A 25,823-nucleotide genomic window follows, 5' to 3' on the forward strand; every position below is an offset into this window, starting at 1 on the left:
ATTATAAATTGAAAAAAATGTTGAGAATCTTAACAACTGTGGTGAATACAGTGATCAAGTTATTGCAGATGAATATTTTAAAATATTGCCCATCTCTTGACAGAGGTGATGTTCAATATATAGAGAATAAAATATGAAATTTTGAACATGATCAATGTGAATGTGTTTCACTTAATTATGAGTATTTGTTGCAGGGGGATTGTTTTTCTTTTTTCTTTTTCCTCAGTGGGATGTGGGATTGCTTGTAATCGGAAGAAAAATAGACAAAGAATGGTGGGAAGAAATGAAGCAAAAAATTTTAAAAAAATGCAATTAGAACTCAGCTCAATAGTAGGTGTACTGTATAATAAATCATAAAATCTCATGTCAATAGATATAGGGAAAAAAGGGGAAAAAAACTACTGACCAAATATAATACTCATTTATATTTTTAAAAAATAGTCTAAGACTAAATGAACTCTTCCTTAATAGGGGTAAGTAGTACCTATCTTAAACAAAACAATTAGGTGGCATAGTAGAGAGAGGATATGGCTTAGAAAAACCTGAATTTAATTATGGCCTTAGACAATTACTAGTGGTGTGAACTTGTGCAAATCATTTTTCCTTTTTTGCCTCAGTATCCTCATTTGTAAAATGAGCTAGAGAAGGACATTCTCTATTCCAATTCCATTCCATTCCAGTTCCAATATCTCTGCCAAGAAAACCCCACATGGGGTCACAAAGAATCAGACATGACTAAAACAGCATTTAAATCCCAAAGCTAGCATTACCTATAATAATGAACAGCTAAAATATTTCCAATAAGCTTAGGGTAAAGTAAAGGTAGTCAATTATTATGTAATGTTATTATAGAAACTCTAGCTATTACAGTAAGTTAACGGAATTGAGGAAATATGCAAAGAAGAAACAAAACATCTGAGAAATTGAACTAAAATCAATTTTAAAAATTAGGAACTTCTGTAAAGTAGCAGAATATAAAATTAATTGATACAGATCTATAGCTTTTCTGCATTTTGCCAACAAAACCAACCAGGAAAAAATAGAAAAAGAAATTATGTTCAAAATAATTACTGCAGGTATAAAATATACCTTTAACAATTAAGACACATTTGAGTTAAATTAACATAAAACTATGGAAATAAAGGGAAACAAATGATTGTGAGTAATTAATTACTCCTGGTTGTACAAAATATAATATATATATATTACATATAATGTGTAATATAACATGTTGCATAATACAATAAATATATTTAATAATATATGAAATATAATAAAATCACAATGCTGTTTAAAATTTTAAATTGAGTTCTATTACAATCAAACTAACAAAGATTTACTATGCCAAGTTATAAAAAAAATGAACAAAAGTCATCTGCAAGAACTAAAGTTCAAGAATCTTGAGGGAAACAATTTAATTCAGATAAGTGAAATATAGTATAGACTGCAAAGGTGTAAAATTCACTTACTGGCCTCAAGCATCTGGCAACATGTCATCATTTCATAATACCATTCTTCTGCATTTTGCTTCCAGCTATTTCCTGTGTTCTTTTAATTTGGAATCACCAATATTACAAGCTATGGGGGTTGGGAGGCAAGGAGTGTAGTTTTAGGATATGTATTTCATTTGTCTTTTTGTACTGTTTTCTTACATTTGCCAAAAGCAAACAAATGAACAAACAAGCAATCAACAAAGACAAAATGGCTATTTTGCTCATTTTTGAAGGTTTGATAATTATTTAATTGTGTTAGCAAATCAAGAAATGCATACTTAAGAATATATTGATTTGGGTTGGCTATCTTTTGTCATTTTGCTTTTATCTAAATATTTTATTTTATTTTATAATTGAATATTGACCTCCCTTTCCCTTTTCCAATCCTTTAACCTGCAGATCAACAAGTGCCAGGAACTGTCTGCTCCACCATTCTAAGCTGAATTGATGACAAGAAGACAGACCATTAACATCAACTGCAACAGAGACCATAACCATAAACTCATACTTTCCCCAGTCAGACCTCATTGCCTCACTTCCCAGTTCCTATCAGGTTTAAAATGACCATTATTCATTGTTATCTGACTCTTAGCTCTTACTCTAACTCTTGAGAACACCATTTCTTAGTAGAGAACCATATGTCCTGTTTTTACTCCCCAAGAGTCTCTGGGTCTTGCCATCAACCTTATGACTTCCTCTGCCTAAGTATAACCTGGTTTTTCTATCAGCTATGAATTGAACACAAGCATTATTCCTCTTTTATATTATATCTGTCCCAATTAGAATGTGAGAGCATTTGAGAGCAGGGAATGTCTTAATTTTATATCCGCATCCCCTGCTTTTAGTATTGTACTCAGCATATTATTATGCTTTGCCATTGCATTCCATTTGATTGAATACTGTTTATACCTATTCTAGGTAACCCTTATTTTTCTTTTAAAACTTTGAAATAAGCAAGTGTATTTTTCTCCTCCTCCTTTCACTTTTTTTGGGAGAGTTGAAATTGGTAATCCATTTTCCACCTCTAGACATGACATATTATGTCATCACAGATGTTATATCTGTCATATATATATATTTGTGTGTGTGTGATACACACACACACACAAATACACACACACATACAAATACACACACACACACACATACACACACACACACACACACACACACATATATATATATATATATATATATATATATATATATATATATATATATATATATATTTATATATATTCAGGTTAAAGTAATTCAGGCACTTTCTTAAGCCAAAAGCACTAAGTAAAAGTAATTATTTTTGTTGTTAGCTTTTTCTGTTCAGGTCATGATTTCATGTAGGTCTTTAATAACAAACTATCACTTCTCCACTCCTCATGTATCCATCTAATGTAGACACAAGTTCACAGTAGCTAAGGATGCTGAGGAACTTCAAAGTTATGCTTTTTTTCCCCCCTACTCAGTTCAGTCAATATTCAAATGTCTGCTATGTACTAAATCCTGGGGAATAAAATCCCACACAAAACTAAAAGTTTCTTCCCATAAATAATGTTTAGATTTGCTTGTTTTATGAGCTTAAAATCATATTGAGTTTAAAATTTCTATAAGATAACCAGATGGGGATCAAGGACAGAAGGAAATCTCCCATGTAAATACAAAAATACTTATAATAGCAATTTTCATAGTATCAAAGAACTTCAATAACTTGGGTACCCATGGATTAGGAAATTACTGGTCAAATTTTAGTATGTGAATACAATGGAATATTCTTTCTTTATAAGAAATTAGAAACCTAAAGAACTCACAGTATGCCTTGTGGCCCAGAAGACATGACAAGAAATTCTGTGTTCATTTGGCAGTTTGATGGCAGAATGGGCAGGGTGTTGGATCTGGAATCACTGAGACATGTCCAAATGTCCAAATTTCATCTTAGGTACTTACTAGCTGAGGGACTCTAGGCAGTTACTTAATCTCTGTCTACCACAGTTTCCTTATCTATAAGATGGGGATTAAATTGTACTTCTCCTCCTAAGCTTATTGTTATAATAAAGATGAAATTCTATTTGTAAAACACTGTAAATTTTAGTGCAAATTTTGTATAAATTCTAATAATAATTTTTATTATTAATAATTTGATACTTGAAGCCTAACTTCAAAGAAGTCAAGTTATATTTGTTTCTTTAATAATATTTTGCCCCAATTATCTGTAAAAATAATTTTCAACATTTTTTAAAATTTTGAGTTCCAAATTTTCTCTCGCTATCTTTCTTAGACATGTGTAATCATACAAAACATTTTCATATCAGTCACTTTGTGAAAGAAAGCACTGACAAAAACAGAAAAAAAAGTAAGTGAAATATGGTTTGCTTCAATCTACATTCAGATTACATCAGTTCTTTCTTTGGAGGTGAATAGCATTTTTCATCATGAGTTGTTTGGAATTCTGTCAAGTTATTTTTGGATCATTAATGTATCACTTCATTTCTGTAGGAAGATCTCTAAAACAAAGTTTAGGTATGGCTTATATGTTGGGTCTCCTAAAAATCAGTTATAGGTTTTTTTTAAATAAAGATATTAAATATTCTATATGAATGTTAACTATAGGTCTCCAACACAGACATTATATAAGCCCCATTATATAAGGTCCAAAACATAATTTACTATCTTTTATTACAAAACCAATCCTCTTCTAAGATTCTTTAAAATTGTCAAGGATCCTACCACACAGTCATTCAAGTTGAAAATCCCAGTGTCACCCCTCAACTCCTTTCTGTTGTCCATTTTATTTCATCACTTGACAAACAGTTGTTGCTTCAATCACCACCACAATTTTCTAATATAGCCCCAAGCTCACCACTCACATAGCAACTATAAGTTTTCTGCCTCTCATTACCCCTCCCTTGGACCATTGAAATAATCTCATGATTAGTGTTCCTGCTGCATTTTCTTCCCTATTCAAATCCATTCTCCACATAATTGTCAAAATGATATTTCTAACATTCAGGTAGGACCATACATTCTTTATTCAATAATTTCTTTCAGAAATTCTCTACTATCTTTAGGATCAAATACTGATTCCTCTCTTTGTAGATCCAAGTTCTTCACAACCTGTGCCCTTCCTACTTTACAACCTTCCTACATATTGTACTTACTCTCCAGTCATACTGAACTTTGCTGTTTCTCAAACATTGTTCTTTATCTCTTGTTTCAGTGGCTTTGTGCTGGCTTCACTAGCTCTAGCCCCAGGCTCCAGCACTAGCAAAGTAGAAATGAGTCTAGGCATCTTTGAATCAATGACAGTTTTGGTGGTTTCCAGATCTCTCAGCCCAAAGACACCAAAAATAACTTGGAAGGTCAGCAGAAAAGGTTTATAAGTAGGATGAGAGCCTTGGGAAACTATCATACTGGGAGTGGATTAGGGCAGTGGTAGCAGTGGCAGCTTCTGGAGTCCTCAGCTCATAGAAGGTTTCCTTATTAATACTGAGGAAGAACTCTGTTGCTTTAACACACTAGATCTTACAGCTACAGTGGAGTAGGAACACTCCTTACAGTTTTTGGGTAGAAATGAATGCTTGTGGTCAGGTATCTAGAAGGATCTCCAAACATAATTACACAATACTACTGAAGCTTGGGGCAGTCTACCCTTCACTTTGGCAACAGAGACCTACTTTAACAAAGAGTTAAAAGCTGAGTAATAGACCAGGAAAATGAATAAACAAAAGAAAAAAAGTTCAGACTATGGAAAGTTATTGTGGTGACAAGAAAGAGCAAAACACATGGAGGAAGATAATAAAGTTAAAGCTCCTGCATCCAAAGACTTCAAGAAAAATAAGAATTTGAATTCAGGACAATGAAGAGCTCAAAAGGGATTTTGAAAATCGAGACAGATGAAAAATTAGGAAGAGAATTGAGAATGGTACAAAAGGAAAAAAGGAAATACAAAAAAGCTAATGAGAAGAATGCTTTAAAAAGCAAAATTGGTCAAATGGGAAAGGAGGTACAAAAGCTCAATGAGGAAAATAATTTGTCAAAAATTAGAATTGAGCAAATAGTAGTTAGTGACTTTATGAGGAATTATCCATTGTTAATTATATCCAACTGGTCAGTATGTTTACTATTTGCTTTTTTCTGGATATTTCATTAAATATCTCTTTAATAATATGGCCTATAATTTTACCAAGTCACTAACCTATAATTCCTAGAATCCATTATCTACAACCCTCCCCTGATTTTTTTTTTTTTAATGAAGCATTTGCTCTTCTTGAGTCCTGTGGTTATTTCTTCCTTACTTGTAATAGTTTATATAGCATATAAAGTGGCTCAATAACCCCTGCCCCAATATACTAAAATATTAATCTGGGCAGCTCTATTTTGCTTTGTTATTTTCCTATATGTTACTATTATTATTTTTTGACAGTCAACTATTTCATTATTTCTGTCCTGAAAGCCAGCAATCACCAGTACAACTCTATTTTTTTTTTCTGAAGCTTTTATGATTTCTCACCTGGTAGCACTTCCATATGCACATCATCATTCTTTGAGATATAAGCAAATGCTGCTTCTTTAAGTATCTAGCTCTTTCATCTTTAATTACTCATGGTAGCCAAGAGTTCTAAGAACTCCAAATCTTTATTAGTTCTTCCCTTTCTCCTTTCATTGATATAGCACACCATAATCATATGCCACAATTGATGGGAATCCTCACCGTTTTCATGTTATGGAGAACAAGGATGTGCTATAGGAATAATGAACAATATTCAAACAATAATGTTGATTTTAGAAAACATAGATAAACTTACACAAAATAATGAAGAGTGAAATGAGTAGAACCAAGAGATCATTATATACAGTAATAGCAATATTGTGTGACTAAGTAATTTTGATTATATAAATACCCAGATTATTAAAAATGACATATGAATGAAGGCACTATCTGCATCCACAGAAAGAACTGATAAATAGAAGTATAGTGATATTTTACATATATATGCATATATATATGTATGTATGTGTACATATATATATTTGTGTCTCTTTTGGGAGAAAGAAAGAAAGGAAAAAGTTACATAATTACTTTATTACATATTCAAAAACAATAGCAAGTTGTACATAATAGATTTGCAGTTTTATGTGCAATCATACATTGTTTATTCTCTGTTCTCTGAGTTCTCTATGTCTTTCCTTCTGTCTTTTCCCCTTACCACCCTCCCTGTTTTTTTTCTCTTCTTCCTTTTCTCTCTCTCTCTCTCTCTCTCGCTCTCTCTCTCTTTTTCTAGATCTCTCCCTCTCTCCTTCTTTCAGTATATATGTATATATTTATATTTACAAATAAATATATAGGTTACTTTTATTAAAAGATTGTCCCTGTCCTCCTCAACTTCCCAACTTTCTTCAGCTTTGTAAGAAAGGACTACTATTTGCTATTTTAAGATCTTTAAGCTTTTTTTTCAAAGACAGAAAAAAAAAATCTCTTTAGTGTTGAATCCTGCCCAATGTATTTTATCTGACATCAAAATCAATAACCATTCAAAGAATCCATAAATATTTTCAGTATTTGGAAGCATCCATTTAAAAACTTTAAGCATTTTTTTTAAAGTGAACAGATAAAATGTGTTAATGAGAGGCAAACTTGAATATCTCAAAATATTTACAATATATAAACAGTGAACACATGCTCTGAAAATATATACGTCCCTCCTTCCCTCCAAATTAGACTCTTTACTGTATCACCCAGAGGACCAGCTTGCGCAGTCTGAGGATGCAGTGCTTCTATTTGTGACTTCGTTAATCATGCTAAAAATTTATAGTAACTAAAATAAGTTGTCTGTGTTGTTTATTATGGTTGCTTTAGAGTTTTTTAAATGCTGTTTTTTTTCTTCTTGTTTTTAAAATTAAATGAAAACTGGAGGTTTCTAAATTTCCAATATATCTGAGTAAAATAAAACAAAACTAAAAAACCCTAAACCCTAAAAAGACAAGATTCCCTTTTACTTTGAAGGGAAAATGTTTTGAAGTAGGAATCAGGAATCAGTTCTAATTCTCTTTTCATTCAATTCAATTTCAGTTCAATTCAATTCAACTGGATTCAGTAAACATTATTATTATTAATTACCTAAATGTTCAAGGTTCTTTCTTTGCAACTACCTCCCTGGAGCCTGGCTTGCCTCTGCTTGACAAGAGTTCTTTATAGACAATGCTGCTTAGTAGCTACTTTCCTGATATCTTTATGCCATCTTACAGTCCCATTTTACTCATATTCCACGCTAACTTATTTTTACATCTTTTGGCTCTTAGGACTAATTAAATAAACACTGTTATTATTGAAAATGACTTGCTTTTTGATAGCTCCATGCTTTCTTCACCTTCCAAATAACTCCCAGAACAAATCACCTCTCCCTACCAATGAGTCCCTTATATGTGTTATCTTTCTTTATTAAAATGTAAACTCCTTGAGGGTAGGGATTTTCTTTTCTTTTTTCATAGTTGCTTGTACAATGCTTATCACAAGTCCTCATTCATTCATTTAGTAAATGCACTTTTTTTTTTTACTAGTTTAAGTGTTTATTTTGAGAAATTGAGTCAGAATGTTTAGTAATTTTCTGAAGGTTACAGAGCTGGCAAGTAAAAGAATAATGTTTTAGTTTATTTTTTTATAATTTATTTTTTAATATTTTATTTTATTTTATTTAATAATAACTTTATATTGACAGAATCCATGCTGGGGTAATTTTTTTTTACAACATTATCCCTTGCACTCGTTTCTGTTCCGATTTTTCCCCTCCCTTCCTCCAACCCCTCCCCTAGATGGCAAGCAGTCCTATATATGTTAGATATGTTGCAGTATATCCTAGATATAATATATGTTTGCAGAACCAAGCAGTTCTCTTGTTGCACGGGGAGAATTGGATTCAGAAGGTAAAAACAAAAATGCAAATAGTTCACATTTGTTTCCCCGTGTTCTTTCTTTGGGTGTAGCTGCTTCTGTCCATCATTTATCAATTGAAACTGAGTCTTTGTCAAAGAAATCCACTTCCATCAGAATACATCCTCATATAATATCATTGTCGAAGTGTATAATGATCTCCTGGTTCTGCTCATATCACTTAGCATCAGTTCATGTAAGTCTCTCCAAGCCTGTATTCATCCTACTGGTCATTTCTTACAGAACAATAATATTCCATAACATTCATATACCACAATTTACCCAGCCATTCTCCAATTGATGGGCATCCATTCAATTTCCAGTTCCTAGCCACTACAAACAGGGCTGCCACAAACATTTTGGCACATACAGGTCCTTTTCCCTTCTTTAGTATTTCTTTGGGCTATAAGCCCAACAGAAACACTGCTGGATCAAAGGGTATGCACAATTTGATAACTTTTTGGGCATAATTCCAGATTGCTCTCCAGAATGGTTGGATTCGTTCACAACTCCACCAACAATGCATCAGTGTCCCAGTTTTCCCACATCCCCTCCAACATTCATCATTTTTTCCTGTCATCTTAGCCAATCTGACAGGTGTGTAGTGGTATCTCAGAGTTGTCTTAATTTGCATTTCTCTGATCAATAATGATTTGGAACACTCTTTCATATGAGTGGTAATAGTTTCAATTTCATCATCTGAAAATTGTCTGTTCATATTCTTTGACCGTAAATGCACATTTTTAAAGCCTCTCTTGAATAAAAGGATTATTCCAGGTGATGTGAGGAATATAAACTTAAAATCAAACATGACTTCTGTTTTCATGGAGTAAGACATTTAACTTTTCTGGCATTTAGTTTCCTCATTTGGAAAGTCTGGTTATGCCTTTCTACTAAAAAATCTTCTGAGATATCATATTGCCTACTAAATCAAATTAAATTATTTTTCTTAACATTCAAAGGCTTCTACAATGTAATCCCAAACTAGCTCTCTAGCCTTTTCTCTATTTCTCCTCTCCATTCATTGTGCCAATTGAATAATTGTGTAAATTTGACAATTTGGCCCCTAAATACCTGACCCGGGCATTTTTGGGTGTTGCTGCTTATTCTGTCCCTTGTACCCTGAAAACATTCTTCTCTTAAACTATAGTATTTCTACACATCATTTAAAAGTCAATTCTAGTACTATTTTCTCTATAAAAACTTCTTTATTTCCTTCAAATAGTAGAAATGTTTCTGCTCAAGTCTAAAACAACATTTTGTTTCATATATCTCTAATGTAATTGCAATGTACTATTTTATACCATACTTAACTGTATTTGTGTCTTCGGAAATATAAGCCCCATGAGGTTTTTGGACTTTATCTCATCAGAATTTTGTAATTCTCCCAATACGTAGGTTGGTGTTCTGAAAATAGGAGATACTTCATGCATTCCATGAGAGAAACTGGACTAATTCTCTTTTTTTTTTTTTTTTGGTTGTTGCTGTACTGTCTTTGTGAATTCAGCCTTTTTTTTTTTTATTTATTTTTATTTAATAATTACATTATATTTACACTCATTTCTGTTCCGATTTTTTTTTCCCCTCCCTCCCTCCACCCCCTCCCCTAGATGGCAAGCAGTCCTTTATATGTTGGATATGTTGCAGTATATCCTAGATACAATATATGTTTGCAGAACCGAACAATTCTCTTGTTGCGTAGGGAAAATTGGATTCAGAAGGTATAAATAATCCGGGAAGAGAAACAAAAATGCAGATAGTTCACATTCGTTTCCCAGTGTTCTTTCTTTGGGTGTAGCTGCTTTTGTCCGTCATTTATCAATTGAAACTCAGGTCTCTTTGTCAAAGAAATCCACTTCCATCAAAATATGTCCTCATACAATATCATTGTCGAAGTGTATAATGATCGCCTGGTTCTGCTCATTTCACTTAGCATCAGTTCATGTAGGTCTCTCCAAGCCTCTCTGTATTCATCCTGCTGGTCATTTCTTACAGAACAATAATATTCCATAACATTCATATACCACAATTTACCCAGCCATTCTCCAATTGATGGGCATCCATTCATTTTCCAGTTTCTAGCCACTACAAACAGGGCTGCTACAAACATTTTGGCACATACAGGTCCCTTTCCCTTCTTTAGTATTTCTTTGGGATATAAGCCCAATAGAAACACTGCTGGATCAAAGGATATGCACATTTTGATAATTTTTTGGGCATAATTCCAGATTGCTCTCCAGAATGGTTGGATTCGTTCACAACTCCACCAACAATGCATTAGTGTCCCAGTTTTCCCGCATCCCCTCCAACATTCATCATTATTTTTTCCTGTCATCTTAGCCAATCTGACAGGTGTGTAGTGGTATCTCAGAGTTGTCTTAATTTGCATTTCTCTGATCAATAATGATTTGGAACACTCTTTCATATGAGTGGTAATAGTTTCAATCTCATCCTCTGAAAATTGTCTGTTCATATCCTTTGACCATTTATCAATTGGAGAATGGCTTGATTTCTTATAAATTTGAGTCAGTTCTCTATATATTTTGGAAATGAGGCCTTTATCAGAACCTTTAACTGTGAAAATGTTTTCCCAGTTTGTTGCTTCCCTTCTAATCTTGTTTGCATTAGTTTTATTTGTACAAAGGCTTTTTAATTTGATGTAATCGAAATTTTCTATTCTGTGATCAGTAATGGTCTCTAGTTCATCTTTGGTCACAAATTTCTTTCTCCTCCACAAGTCTGAGAGATAAACTATTCTATGTTCCTCTAATTTATTTATAGTCTCGTTCTTTATGCCTAGGTCATAGACCCATTTTGATCTTATCTTGGTATATGGTGTTAAGTGTGGGTCCATGCCTAATTTCTGCCATACTAATTTCCAATTATCCCAGCAGTTTTTATCAAATAATGAATTCTTTTCCCAGAAGTTAGGGGCTTTGGGTTTGTCAAACACTAGATTGCTATAGTTGACTATTCTGTCTTGTGAGCCTAGCCTTTTCCACTGATCCACTAATCTATTTCTTAGCCAATACCAAATGGTTTTGGTGACTGCTGCTTTATAATATAATTTTAGATCAGGTACAGCTAGGCCACCTTCATTTGATTTTTTTTTCATTAATGCCCTTGAGATTCTCGACTTTTTATTGTTCCATATGAATTTTGTTGTTATTTTTTCTAGATCAATAAAATATTTTCTTGGAAGTCTGATTGGTATAGCACTAAATAAATAGATTAGTTTAGGGAGTATTGTCATCTTTATTATGTTCGCTCGGCCGATCCAAGAGCACTTAATATTTTTCCAATTATTTAAGTCTGACTTTATTTGTGTGGAGACTTTTTTATAATTTTGCTCATATAATTCCTGACTTTCCTTTGGTAGATAGATTCCCAAATATTTTATGGTATCAACAGTTATTCTGAATGGAATTTCTCTTTGTATCTCTTGCTGTTGGGTTTTGTTGGTGATGTATAAAAATGCTGAGGATTTATGGGGATTTATTTTGTAGCCAGCTACTTTGCTAAAATTATGAATTATTTCCAATAGCTTTTTGGTAGAATCTCTGGGGTTCTCTAGGTATACCATCATATCATCTGCAAAGAGTGATAGTTTGGTTTCCTCATTGCCTACTCTAATTCCTTTTATATCTTTCTCGACTCTTATTGCCGAGGCTAGTGTTTCTAATACGATATTAAATAATAATGGTGATAGTGGGCAACCTTGCTTCACTCCAGATCTTACTGGGAAAGGTTCCAGTTTTTCCCCATTGCATATGATGCTTACTGATGGTTTTAAATATATGCTCCTGACTATTTTAAGGAAAAGTCCATTTATTCCTATGCTCTCAAGTGTTTTTATTAGGAATGGATGTTGGATTTTATCAAATGCTTTTTCTGCATCTATTGAGATGATCATGTGGTTTTTGTTTGTTTGGTTATTGATATAGTCAATTATGCTAATAGTTTTCCTAATATTGAACCAGCCCTGCATTCCTGGTATAAATCCTACTTGGTCATAGTGTATTATCCTGGTGACAATTTTCTGTAATCTTTTTGCTAATATTTTATTTAAGATTTTAGCATCAATATTCATTAGGGAGATTGGTCTATAATTTTCTTTCTCTGTTTTCAGCCTACCTGGTTTAGGTATCAGTACCATATCTGTGTCATAAAAGGAGTTTGGTAGGACTCCTTCAATCCCTATTTTTTCAAATAGTTTATATAACATTGGAGTTAATTGTTCTTTAAATGTTTGGTAGAATTCACATGTAAATCCATCTGGTCCTGGGGATTTTTTCTTAGGGAGTTGATTGATAGTTTGTTCTATTTCTTTTTCTGAGATGGGACTGTTTAGGATATTTACTTCTTCCTCTGTTAGTTTGGGCAAGCTGTATTTTTGGAGGTATTTTTCTATTTCATTTAAGTTGTCGAATTTATTGGCATAAAGTTGGGCAAAGTAACTCCTAATTATTGCTCTAATTTCCTCTTCGTTAGTGGTGAGTTCTCCCTTTTCATTTTTAAGACTAACAATTTGATTTTCCTCTTTCCTTTTTTTAATCAGATTTACTAAGGGTTTGTCTATTTTGTTGGTTTTTTCATAGAACCAACTCTTAGTTTTATTAATCAATTCAATAGTTTTTTTACTTTCAATTTTATTGATCTCACCTTTTACTTTTAGAATTTCAAGTTTAGTGTTTGACTGGGGGTTTTTAATTTGTTCCTTTTCTAGCATTTTTAATTGCAAACCCAATTCATTGACCTTCTCTTTCTCTATTTTATACAAATAGGCCTCTAGAGATATGAAATTTCCCCTTATTACCGCTTTGGCTGCATCCCATACATTTTGGTATGATGTCTCATTGTTATCGTTTTCTTGGGTGAAGTTATTAATTATGTCTATGATTTGCTGTTTTACCCAATCATTCTTTAGTATGAGATTATTTAGTTTCCAATTATTTTTTGGTCTACTTCCCCCTGCTTTTTTGTTGAATGTAATTTTCATTGCATCGTGGTCTGAAAAGGATGCATTTACTATTTCTGCCTTACTACATTTGAGTTTGAGGTTTTTATGTCCTAATATATGGTCAATTTTTGTATAGGTTCCATGAACTGCTGAAAAGAAAGTGTATTCCTTTCTGTCTCCATTACATTTTCTCCAGAGATCTATCATATCTAGCTTTTCTAGTATTCTGTTTACCTCTTTGACTTCTTTCTTATTTATTTTCTGGTTTGATTTATCTAATTCTGAGAGTGCAAGGTTAAGATCTCCCACTATTATAGTTTTACTGTCTATTTCTTCTTGCAGCTCTCTTAGTTTCTCTTTTAAGAATTTAGATGCTACCCCACTTGGTGCATATATGTTTAATATAGATAGTGCTTCATTATCCATGCTACCCTTTAGCAAGATATAGTGTCCTTCCTTATCTCTTTTAATTAGGTCAATTTTTGCTTTAGCTTGATCTGAGATCAGGATGGCTACCCCTGCTTTTTTGACTTCACCTGAAGCATAGTAGATTTTGCTCCAACCTTTTACCTTTAACCTGCATGTATCTCCCCGCTTCAGGTGTGTTTCCTGTAAACAACATATTGTAGGATTCTGGCTTTTAATCCATTCTGCTAACCGCTTCCTCTTTATGGGGGAGTTTACCCCGTTCACGTTTATGGTTAGAATGACTAATTCTGTATTACTTGCCATCTTGTTAACCCCGGTTTATGCTTTCCTCCCTTCTTTCCCCTTTCCCCCCCTTCCAAGTATTAAGCTTGTGAGCACCCCTTGCTTCTCACAGCCCTCCCTTTTTAGTGTCCCTCCCCCCGCCTTTGAGTTCCTCCCCCTATCTTACCCCTTTCCCTCCCAGTTCCCGTATTCCCTTCCGCTTAGCTTATTCCTTCCCTTTCCACTTTTCCCTTCTCACTTTTCAATGAGATGGGAGAAGTTTCACCATAGATTGAATATGTCTTAAGATTTTTCACTTAAAGCCAATTCTGAAGGCAGTAAGATACCCACTATATTCATCCCCCTCCATTCTTTCTCTCAGATATAATAGGTTTCCTATGCCTCTTCATGAGATGTACTACCCCCACTTTACCCTTTTTCTGGTACAATGTCCTTTCCACATCAATTTCTAGAACAAGGTATACATGTATTCTTTATACATCTATATAGTCAAAATATAGTTCCCAAGATTAATCTTTACCTTTTTAGATTTCTCTTGAGTTCTATATTTGTAGATCAAACTTTTTGTTAAGTTCTGGTTTTTTCATCAGAAATAGATGAAATTCGCTTACTTCGTTGAATGTCCATCTTCTTCCCTGGAAAAAGATGCTCATTCTCGCTGGGTAAGTTATTTTTGGTTGCATACCAAGTTCCTTAGCCTTTCGGAATATCATATTCCAGGCCCTTCGATCTTTTAATGTGGATGCTGCCAGATCCTGGGTGATCCTTATTGTGGCTCCTTGATACTTGAATTGGGTTTTTCTAGCCGCTTGCAATATTTTTTCTTTCACCTGAGGGTTCTGGCATTTGGCCACTATATTCCTTGGTGTTTTGATTTTAGGATCCCTTTCAGTGGGTGATCGATGAATCCTTTCAATGTTTATTTTTTCCTCTGTTCCTATGACTTCTGGGCAGTTCTCTTTGATAATTTCCTGGAAGACAGTGTCCAGGCTCTTTTTTTCATCATGTTTTTCTGGGAGTCCAATGATTCTCAGATTGTCTCTCCTGGATCTGTTTTCCAGGTCTGTTGTCTTCCCCAGAAGATATTTCACATTTTTCTCCATTGTTTGATTTTTTTGGATTTGCTTGACTGATTCTTCTTGTCTCCTCGAGTCATTCAATTCCACTTGTTCAATTCTGATTTTCAGTGAAGTATTCTCTTCACTCACTTTTTTAAAATCTTTCTCTAATTGTCCAATTGAGTTCTTTTGTTCTGTGGAATTTTTTTCCATTTCGCCAATTTTGTTTTTTAGAGAGCTGTTTTCTGTTTCCAGTTCACTAATCCTATTTTTCAAGGATTTTACTTCTTTATCCACTCTTTCTTTAACTTTCTCCAGGCTCTTTTGCCAAGCCTCCCTCTCTTTTTCCCAAGCCTCCCTTTCCTTTTGCCAAGCCTCACTCTGCTTTCCCCATTTTTCTTCTAGCTCCCTTGTGAGAGCCTTTTTAATCACTTCTATGAGGTTCATCTGTGCTGAGGAACAGATGATTTCCTCCTTTGGGGAATCACCTGGGGACTGCCTGTTTTTAGTCTCCTCAGGATTTAGAGTCTGCTCTCTATCTGTATAGAAGCTGTCAAGGGTTAAAGTCCTCTTCAGCTTCTTGCTCATTCTGTCTATTAATCAGAGACAAACTACCAAAGAAAAACAGAAAAAACTGGAGTCTTTCTTTGGGGGGGGGCTGGGTGTGTTATCGAGCTTCCTCTACAGACTGCAGGTGGCAGCAGTGAGGCACTAGCAGGACTGTGCTGCGCCTGCGCTCTGAGATCCCAAAGCGTGCTGAGTCACTGAGGGAGGGGAAGGGGAGGGGGGGCCCAGGTCCTGAGAGACTCCAGCTGTTTGCGGTTGTATTCTTCAGCCCCGGTGTTTTTAGCTTCTCTGCTGGGCTGTTGACTTGCTGCAGGTTCCAAACCTGTAGCGAAGCTCTCCCCGCAGAGACGGCTACGATCACTCCCCACCCCCTCTCAGCTCTGCTCCCGTGCTCTCACTGCCGCTGCCCTCAGCCTGCGCCCGATCTAAAACCGCCCCAGCCCTCCAGTAAAGACACACCTTTCTTGGCGGATCTCAAGGATGGCTTCTCTTGGTAACTATTTGTGGGTTTTTTTTTCAGTCAAGCATTGATTCAGAGGCTTGTAATGAAGTGGATAGTGAGAGAAAGCGCGGAGCTTATGCAACTGTGAGCCTCCTCTCCGCCATCTTAACCGGAAGTCCCTGGACTAATTCTCAAAGAACCCTTTCTGCTCTAATATTTTATGATTATATATCACAATATTGAAAAAAAAATTTCAGATTAAAAGAGAAGTGAATAGAAACAGTAAAGTATCTAGTGTGTATGGTTTGTTAGAAAACAAACTTTTCATTAATACTCACTTCTCTTTAATCTTTCAAAAATTATTTTTCCCTTTCAACTTTTCCATGTCTCAGAGTTCCAATAAGAATACTATCATATCATTATTCATTATTTACTGCTCCTGATCTTTAAAAATATTGTTTGTTTGGTTTGAAGAGATGTTGTCAATTTGTTTGAATCCATTCAAATTCTTTACAGATTTCTTTTATATCATTTTATTATATATGCAATTTTATATGTTGTCCTTCATATGGAAAGATAATTATGTTTATGAAGAATGATTTATATTCTTTTCCATTTCTTTCTATCTTCTGCTTTAATGCTTTAGGGAGCTATAACTTTGCCAATATTGATACTTCTTTCACCTGCACAGGTCATTGATATCCCTGGAGATTTGTGGCAGCAAAATAGTTATCCCTCTGTGGCCAGCCAGATAAAGAATGTTTCTAAATTTATCTTGACTGATACTTGGAAAATGGACATATAGCCCATCATCTGGTCCACACTCAAAGCCTGTATGATTTAATAGGATCTGCTAGGACATTTGCATGCATTTTCTTGAGCTGTATCCCTATCCTTTAATGCTCTTTCTCTTTGTCACTACCTTCCAGTTTCACTAATTTTCTTCAAGTCCCAATTCTAATTCTATCTATATAGAACATACTCCCTGATCTTCTTTCATTTTAGTGCATTATTTTATATTTATCCTACATATAATTTGTTCGTATATATTTATTTCTTGTGTCTACCCCATTAGATTGTAAGTTCATTGAGAGTTGGGGTTGTCTTTTCCCTTTCTTTGTATCCCCAGCATAATATCTGATACAAGTGAGTTCTTATGTAAGTAAGTATTAAGAAGTAAGTTCTTAATAAATGCTTACTAACTGTTTGGCTGACTGATTGCTTAGTCTGGACCTGTGAAAACACAGAGTCATTTCAATGTTTTTATGTCTCTGTATCAGAATAGAACTTTGGAGGAGATCTTTATGAACAAAAATAATACATTCATAATGTATTTACTGGATTAATCTGAAATGAGGATACAGTGCTTCTAGAATGCAGCTGTCTTTAAAACAAAACTAATTGTGCAATGTGTAAAATCTGTCCTTTGGCTTTAGTCTATTTTAACTTGAGACACAATCCATTGGGATGATTAGTCAGTCCACCTGCAATCACTTGCCTCTGGGAATGGCTCAAGTTGATTATTTTGATAGTGTATTTTTGATTTTGAAATGAACTGAGGGATCCCTAAGTTATTCAGTGATTAATAAAAAAGACTTATTCAACACATATAAAAAATAAGCAACAAAAATACTATCCATGAGTAGCTAGGTGGGAGAGTGAATAGAGCATCAGCCCTGAAGTCAGGAGGACCTGAGTTCAAATCTGATCTTAGACACTTAACACTTCCTAACTGTGTGACCCTGGGCAAGTCACTTAACTGCAACTGCCTCAGCAAAAAAAAAAAAAAAAAAAGAAAAAAAAATTGCTATCCATAATTTAAATCTGTGCACCAGTCCACATCTGCCTTGCCTTCATTTAGAAACTTATTTGAAGAATTTTATGGAGATTTTTTTAAACATTGCAATCTCATGAAACATTAAATAGTGGGGGATAGAAAAGATGAAGGGACAGTTTGAGGGTGATTAAGTGGTATAGTGAGTAGAGTCCTAAACTGAGAATCAGGAATTCTTCTAAATTCAAATTCAACCTCAGATACTTACTAGCTACATAATTCTGGACAAGTCACTTTGCCTTAGTTTCCTTATCTTGTAAAATGAATTGGAGAAGGAAATGGCAAATCACTCTAGTATCCTTCCCAAGAAAACCATAAATGAAATAAAGACCAAACAAGAACAAGAGTGGGCAGTTTGGCATAGTGGAAAGAGTGCTGGATTAGATTCAACATTGAAGTCCTAGTTCTGTCATCTACCTGTGGGACTTTAAACAAGATATTTAACTTCTCTGGGCCTCAGTTTTCTCATATGTAAATGAACCAGATTGACAAACTGGCCATCTAAGATCCTTTCTACTTCTAAATCTATGCTCCTACCATCTTATGATCCAGTGTTGTTCTAAAAACTTGGCTAGAGAAACACAGTAGTCAGATCATGTAAGGGTGAATTAGAAGGACAACAAAAAATGAAAGATAGAGAAAATTTTAGAATCACAATTATTCCTTAGATTATTAAAGAAAACAGAGGTAGAAAGAACAGCTGGAATAAATCAAATGTGATGGAAAGCTATCTTGTGTTGGAAGCAGTACAATTTTAAGGGCATGGGGGATTGATTCTAAATTTATCTGAAAGATAGAGGAGGTTACCACATTCTTAGAAAAATATTCATGAATATTTTTACTCAAGAAAACAAAGATAATTAAGAAAACATCAATAAGTACTGACCCATATGCCTTTCCCCCATCTGTATAAAATCTATACATATATTGAAGATATACTTGAGAGAGGCATGAGATTGGAACAGGTAAACTTTTGCACATAATGTTCTATAGAGCACAACAAGTTTACAATGAAATAATGGTCAAAAAAGTAAAGAAAAATATATTTCTATTATATTTACTATTTGCTAATTGGTAAATAAACATACTGAATTGACAAAGTAAAGTAAAATTTTTCTTTGAGAGTCTTTTGCAACAAGGTGTCTGTCATATCTATGAGAAACTCATTTAAGATCCCTTGAAAGATATAACTTTATCCTGTGACCCTCAGATTGTGAATATTAACTAAGCCATAATATAAAAAGGCATATATTCTATAAGGGTGTTTGTCACTTTCATGGAGTATGTCCGGCAATAAAATCCACATAGAAGCAAGGATTTTCTATAGGCAATGAGGTTCTCCAGAGGGTCCTACCTTTTTTTTTTTTTTTTTGAATGAAATTGTGCTGATTACATTAAGGCTCAAAGCATTTCTAAGTTTCCTAAATGATATTTATTATCATTAAAAAAAAGAAATCCTATAAGTCGTCACATGGGGAAATTTTTTATGAAGTGAATTGAGAATGCCTGTTATCCAGGATATGATAAGCAGTTGTGTTTGTACAGCCTATAAAGATGATCACTAAATGACATAATATATGTATATGTATATATACATACATTCATATATACACATATGCATATGTGCAACACATATACATATATACATACCAGATACACACACACACACACATACACACACACACACACACACACACACACACACACACACACACACACAAAACTGTTCAGAACTGCAGAAAGAGAATGAACTGGACCTAAAAGCTGGGAAATAGACTGGATTACATTTAGGGAATTGTGCAGTGCTTTTAATATTTCCCAAACTCCTTACTGAAGCAAAGATTCATCTTTTACATACAAATATTCTTTATAAAATTATATATAAGATATGCACATATTGTTATATGAATGTATATCATAATATATTATTGGGGACCTTATGATTGCTGAAAAATGTGTATTTTTCAATAAACAAAAAAAAAGTGGGATTTGTAAAAGATGCAACAAACTTTTTGTTATTTTATTTAAAATAAATATGTGTCTCTGTGTATATGTGTGCATACTTCACATGCATTTATCAGAATAATAATAAAATAATTGTGGTTTATTCTGATTTTTAAACACATTTCTGTGAATTTTGAAAAATTGTTAAGTCTTTTGTAAGTAACCTCCTCCACCCCAGAGTAGAAGTTCTTCCTTATGACATACATGTATATTCCATCAAAAGAAATAAACTCTTGGGAACCACATTACATTTAGCATCTCAAGTCCATTATTTCTCTGTCAAGGGAGAGGAAGCATGTTTCCTATTTAATCTTTTGAATTCACTCTGGTTGGAAAATTTGGTCACACTTTTGAAATTATTTCCCTTTATTTTACTATTGTGGTTATATATTGCAATTTGTTCAGCTATTTTTCAATATTACTTCCAAGAGAAGTGCTGCTATAAATATTTTGGTGCATATGGAGATTTTCGTTTTATCAATACTTCCCTTGAGGCATGTGCTTTGGGCCAAAGTGTCATTTTAGTTACTTTATTTGTATAACTCCAAATTACTGTCCATAATGGTTATATTGATTCACAAATATTGTACTAGTAAGCCTATCTTCTCACAACAAATCTTTAAAACATTAACAATTCCCAATTTTTGTCATCTTTGCCATTTTGCAGAGTGTAAGGAGGTAAAACCACATGGTGGTTGTGATTTCTATTTTACTAATTATTGATTTGGAGCATTGTTATATAATGTTATTAATAGTTTTGTTTCTTTTAAGAAGCATGTGTTGATATTCTTCAATCACATATTTATTGGAGAATACCTGTGTGTCTATATGTACATATATAGGTTTATACAAACCTACATGTTTGTCTGCCTATCTCTCAACTACCCACAATTTACTATTTATATATGTGTGTTTTTCATGTATTGGAAATAAAACCCTTGATTATGAGATGTGACAAAAAGATTTTTCCTCATCCAATTGCTACCATTATTAAAGTATACACACTTGTGTAGTTATATAGCCCCTTTCAATTGAATATAATCATAATTTCTATTTTCTTTTCTACAATTGCCTCATCTCAATAAAGAATAATAAAGAACAAATTTCTTAACCACATTGTGAAAGATATAACTTCTAATATTTTTAATGACATGATATTTAATGGTTAGATTCTTACATATTCATTTTGAATTATTGTAGAATATGACATAAAACAGTGATTTAAGCTCAGTTTCTGCCAAAATGCTCTCCAGTTTTTTCAGTAAGGTTTTCCATTTGTTTATTTGCTTTTGGCATGTAGGGAGTCATTTCTAAGTAATTTACATTTTCAGGTTTACTAAAGGCTGGTTTATTTAGATTGTATTGTTTTTGATTCTCCTTTCTCTAAATCTGTTCCAATAATCTCTTCTATTTTTTTTAAATCAGTACCAGATGTTTTTAACGAATGCCATTTGCTATATTGTTTAAGGTATGAAGTTCTATTCCCTCTTTCTTTCTTAGATCTCTTGTTTCTTTTCATTAAATTTTATTGTTATTTTATTAAGTTCTGTGATGTATTCGTTTGATATTTTGATTGTCATAGCATTAAAAGTATAAACTAATTTTAGTAATAATGTAACAAAAAAGAGCTGCTACAAACACTTTTGCATGTATATAGGACCTTTCCCCTCTTTTATGATCTTTTAATAATACAAACCCAAGAGAGACAGTGGGGGATCAAAGAGTATGCAGTTTTATAGCCCTGTGGGCATAGTTCCAAATTGCTTTCCAGAATGGTCGAATTGTTTCACAACTCCACCAATAATACATTAGTGTTTTCCACATCCCATCCAACATTATCTTTTCCTGTCATTTGAGCCAATCTGAAAGGTGTGAAGTGGTACCTCAGAGTTGTCTTAATTTGCATTTCTCTATTCAATAATAATTAAGAGCATTTTTATGTGATTAGAAATAATTTTAATTTCTTTATCTAAAATTTTTTTTGTACCCATTGACTACTTATTAACTGGGGAATGGCTTATATGCTTAGAAATTTGAAGAAAAGGATCTATTAGTACAAAAATATTTTTAACAATTGTTTCTGTGGTGACTTAGAATTAGAAATCAAAGGGATACTCAACAATTGGGGAATGTCTAAACATGCTTTGGTATATGATTGTAATGTAATTTTATTGTCCTATAAGAAATGACAAGTAGGATGATTATAGAAAAACCTAGAAAGACATACATGAATTGAAGCATAGTGAAGTGAATAGAATCAGGACAATGTAGTACACCATAATAGCAATATCATAAGGATGAAGAAATATGAATGACTCTGCTGTTCTCAGCAATACAATGATTCAAGACAATCCAAAGGAATAATGATGATGCATAAAATCTTTTTAAAGAAAGAATTTATATTGTTTGAACACAGAGTGAAGGTTGCTACTTTCACATTCTTTCATTTTTCTTTTATTTGAGTCTTCTTGTACAAAATTGCTAATATGAAAATATTTTACATAATTACAAAATATAATTTTGATAAGAATTCTCCTGTAAATCTATCAGGATCAAGAATTGCTCCTATTTTTGGTTGTGATTTCACCTTATTCATTGACATTTTGATTTTCTGTCCTTTTCATTTTAATCAGGTTGACTAAATTTTTATGTATTTTACTAATCTTTTCAAAATACCAGCTCTTAGTTTTTGTTTATCATTATAGGGTCTTTTTTAAAAAAAATTGTTTGTTTCTAACTTGTCTGTTTCTCCCCTAGTTTTTAATATCTACTTTATTTTGCTTACTTTACATTTGCCACTTTTCTAGTTTTTAAAAATGCATATTCACACATTTAACCTTTCTTCTTTTATTTTTATCAATATATATTTTTCAGGACTTTTTTCCCCCGTAAAGATTACATTAGCACCATCTCAGAAATTTTGGTTTGTTGTTTCATCACCATCTTTTTTTTTCATTTTAATTTTTATTTGTTTTTAGTTTGTTCTTTGTTCAGTAATTTTTAAAGATTTAAATTGTCTCTATTTTGATCTGTGCTCCCTAATATTATATATTTATAGTCATTATTATATGTATTGTACTAATTCGGCATTTTACACTTAATTGCAATATTTCTGTGCCCTGATGTGGTTAAGTTTTGTAAAAATCCATTGTGGTACTATGAAGATGTATGTGTGTGTGTGTGTGTGTGTGTGTGTGTGTGTCCGTGTGTGTGTGTATGTGTACACACACATACATGAGTGTGTATATATATATATATATGTATGGATATATATACACACCTACATATATGTGTATAATATTTTAGCAGTCCTATTTAGAAGCTGCCTTAAATTTTAAGCTCTATTTTCTCCTGTAATTTGTCTATGTGTACATTTTCTCTTTTTAAAAATTTGTTGAAAGAACAGCATTCTATTAGGCCACTAATATTGTGTTAGTCTCTAAGTCTTTTTGTATTTCAATTCTTTTGTTCTTTAGATGAGTTTTGTCATTATTTTTTCTAGCTCTATAAAGTAATTTTTGTCAGTTCAATTGGTATGGTACTGAATGAGAAAATTAATTTAGACAGAATTGTCATTTTTACTATATTAGCTCTGCTTACCTCTGAGCAAATGATATTTTCCCAATTATTTAGATTTTATTTGTTTAAAAATTATTTTACAATTGTTTTCATATAGTTCCTGACTTTGTTTTGAATATAGACCCCCAAATATTTTATATTATCTACTATTATTTTAAATAGGATATCTCTTTCTATCTCTTGCTACTGATCTTTGTTCGTAACAGAGAAATGTTAATGATTTCTGTGAGTTCATTTTATATTCTGCTATTTTGCTAAAAATTTTACTTGTTGGAAGCCTTACAAAGTGTTAAGTCATTAGAATTGATAGAGACAATAATTGTCTAATTTAGCATGGTTTAGTATGATTGATCTGATCCTACAAGGAGATGTTATAGGCCAGAACTTGAAACAAGGTACTAAGTGGAATTGAGGAGACAACGTTTAAATCTAGTTTAGAATTGATTTAATCCTACAACAAATAATGATTTCCCAGTGATATAATGATTGGTATGTATTCAGTGTACCGCATATAAGGAAGAAGCTCTCAGGGCTAGACACAGAAACACAGAAGCCCACTCTCAGAGGCAGAAACAGATTCATTCCATATTCTTTGTGCTGGCTGAAGACATTTGGAGGGAGCTAGGGGCTGAAGTTCGAGACTTTGAAGGACACAATAAAGGACTGGATTTTAACTCCTGGCTGCGTTTGAAGTGATTATTACTTAGAACTGAAACTAAGGTGCCTCCAGAAAACCTCCCCAAGAAACCTTCTCCCAGAGAGAACCATCATACCGTGTTTCCCCGATAATAAGGCCTATCCCAAAAATAAGCCCTCCCCTTACTGTGTAAGATTCCTCTAAAATAAGCACTCCCCTGAAAATAAGCCCTATTGAGATTGCTACTGTAGAGAAGGTGATCCCTTGCGCTACACGCTACATTACGGTACCCTCTGTATGCACCATCCCTTCCCCCCAGTGAAACGCACACCGCGCTCCAAGCTGCATCCAATCAGAGCTGCAGCAGTGAGTGCGTCATCCTGTTCTTCCCCAGTGATTTGCTTGTTGGCGCCATTGAAAGCAGTGCCATGGAGGAGAACTGAGGCAGGACAACATAAAAACCCGGTATGTAAGCAGGAATGAGGGGGCATGATGGAGGATAAAAGGGGCATGATGGAGGATAAAAGAAGAACTCAGGGGGCATGATGGAGGATAAAAGGACTCAGCCAGCACTCACCGTGCTAAAGAAATGAAGAACTTCCTTGCAGAGAGAATAGATCAAGTAATGATTCCTGCAGGAATGACTACCTATCTCCAGACCCTTGATACTGCAATAAACAAGCCATTCAAGGACCATTTTCACATGGAAGTCAATGACTACATTGAAGGAAAGAAATCAGCGTGGAAACTTTGTGAAGCCCTGTCTGCAAGAAGTCATGACTTGGGTGAAGAAGTCATGGGATAAAATTACTGACAGCTGTGTCGCCAAGGCACTACGAGCAGGTTACCTGGACAAGACATGTTCATTTAAAGAGAGCTATATTGCTGGACATGACAGATTGGGTCCACTTCTTCTGAAGGAAATAGAGGTGCAAGACATCCAGGATGGAATTCAGGGTATGGACACTTATGACGATGTTGTTGAAGAAGATGACATGATCATTATTGAATAAAGGTACTTTTTTTTGTTCACATTTACATGTTTATTAAAATTGCTGTCAATGTTCATTAAAATAAGCCCTCCCCTGAAAATAAGCCCTCTGGTGTTTTTCTGTCCAAAAAAATAATAAGACAGTGTCTTATTACGGGGGAAACACGGTATATTATAAAAAAGAAGAGAATACCACATTTTGGCGCCCAATGTAGGGCTGACAGGACCCTGATCTCCAATCCTGATCTCAGTGGAATCTGATCTAGATTTCAGTGGGAAAACTTCTGATCCTGAATCCAGTGGAAAAGTCTCCTCAACCAAGAAATTAGGGTGAGTACAACAAAGAAATTTTGTTTAACGAGTTAAAGTAGAATTTCAGCTAAGATGGGACAGATGTTTAGAAAACAGCCTTCTATTTCTCTTCAAGGAAAATGTTTAGAGACCATTTCCAGACTTATAAAAAATCAAGGTTTAATTATAACCTGGGAACATATCATTGATCTTTTAAGAACTGTACAATACACATCTCCTTGGTTTTCTACAGAAAAAGAATTGGATTCAAATGAGTGAAAATTAGTAGGAGAGCAACTAGATGAATGCTACAATTCTAATCCAAACTCAATTT

Source organism: Antechinus flavipes, chromosome 4 (genome assembly GCF_016432865.1).
Source record: "Antechinus flavipes isolate AdamAnt ecotype Samford, QLD, Australia chromosome 4, AdamAnt_v2, whole genome shotgun sequence".
In the NCBI taxonomy this organism is placed as follows: Eukaryota; Metazoa; Chordata; class Mammalia; order Dasyuromorphia; family Dasyuridae; genus Antechinus; species Antechinus flavipes.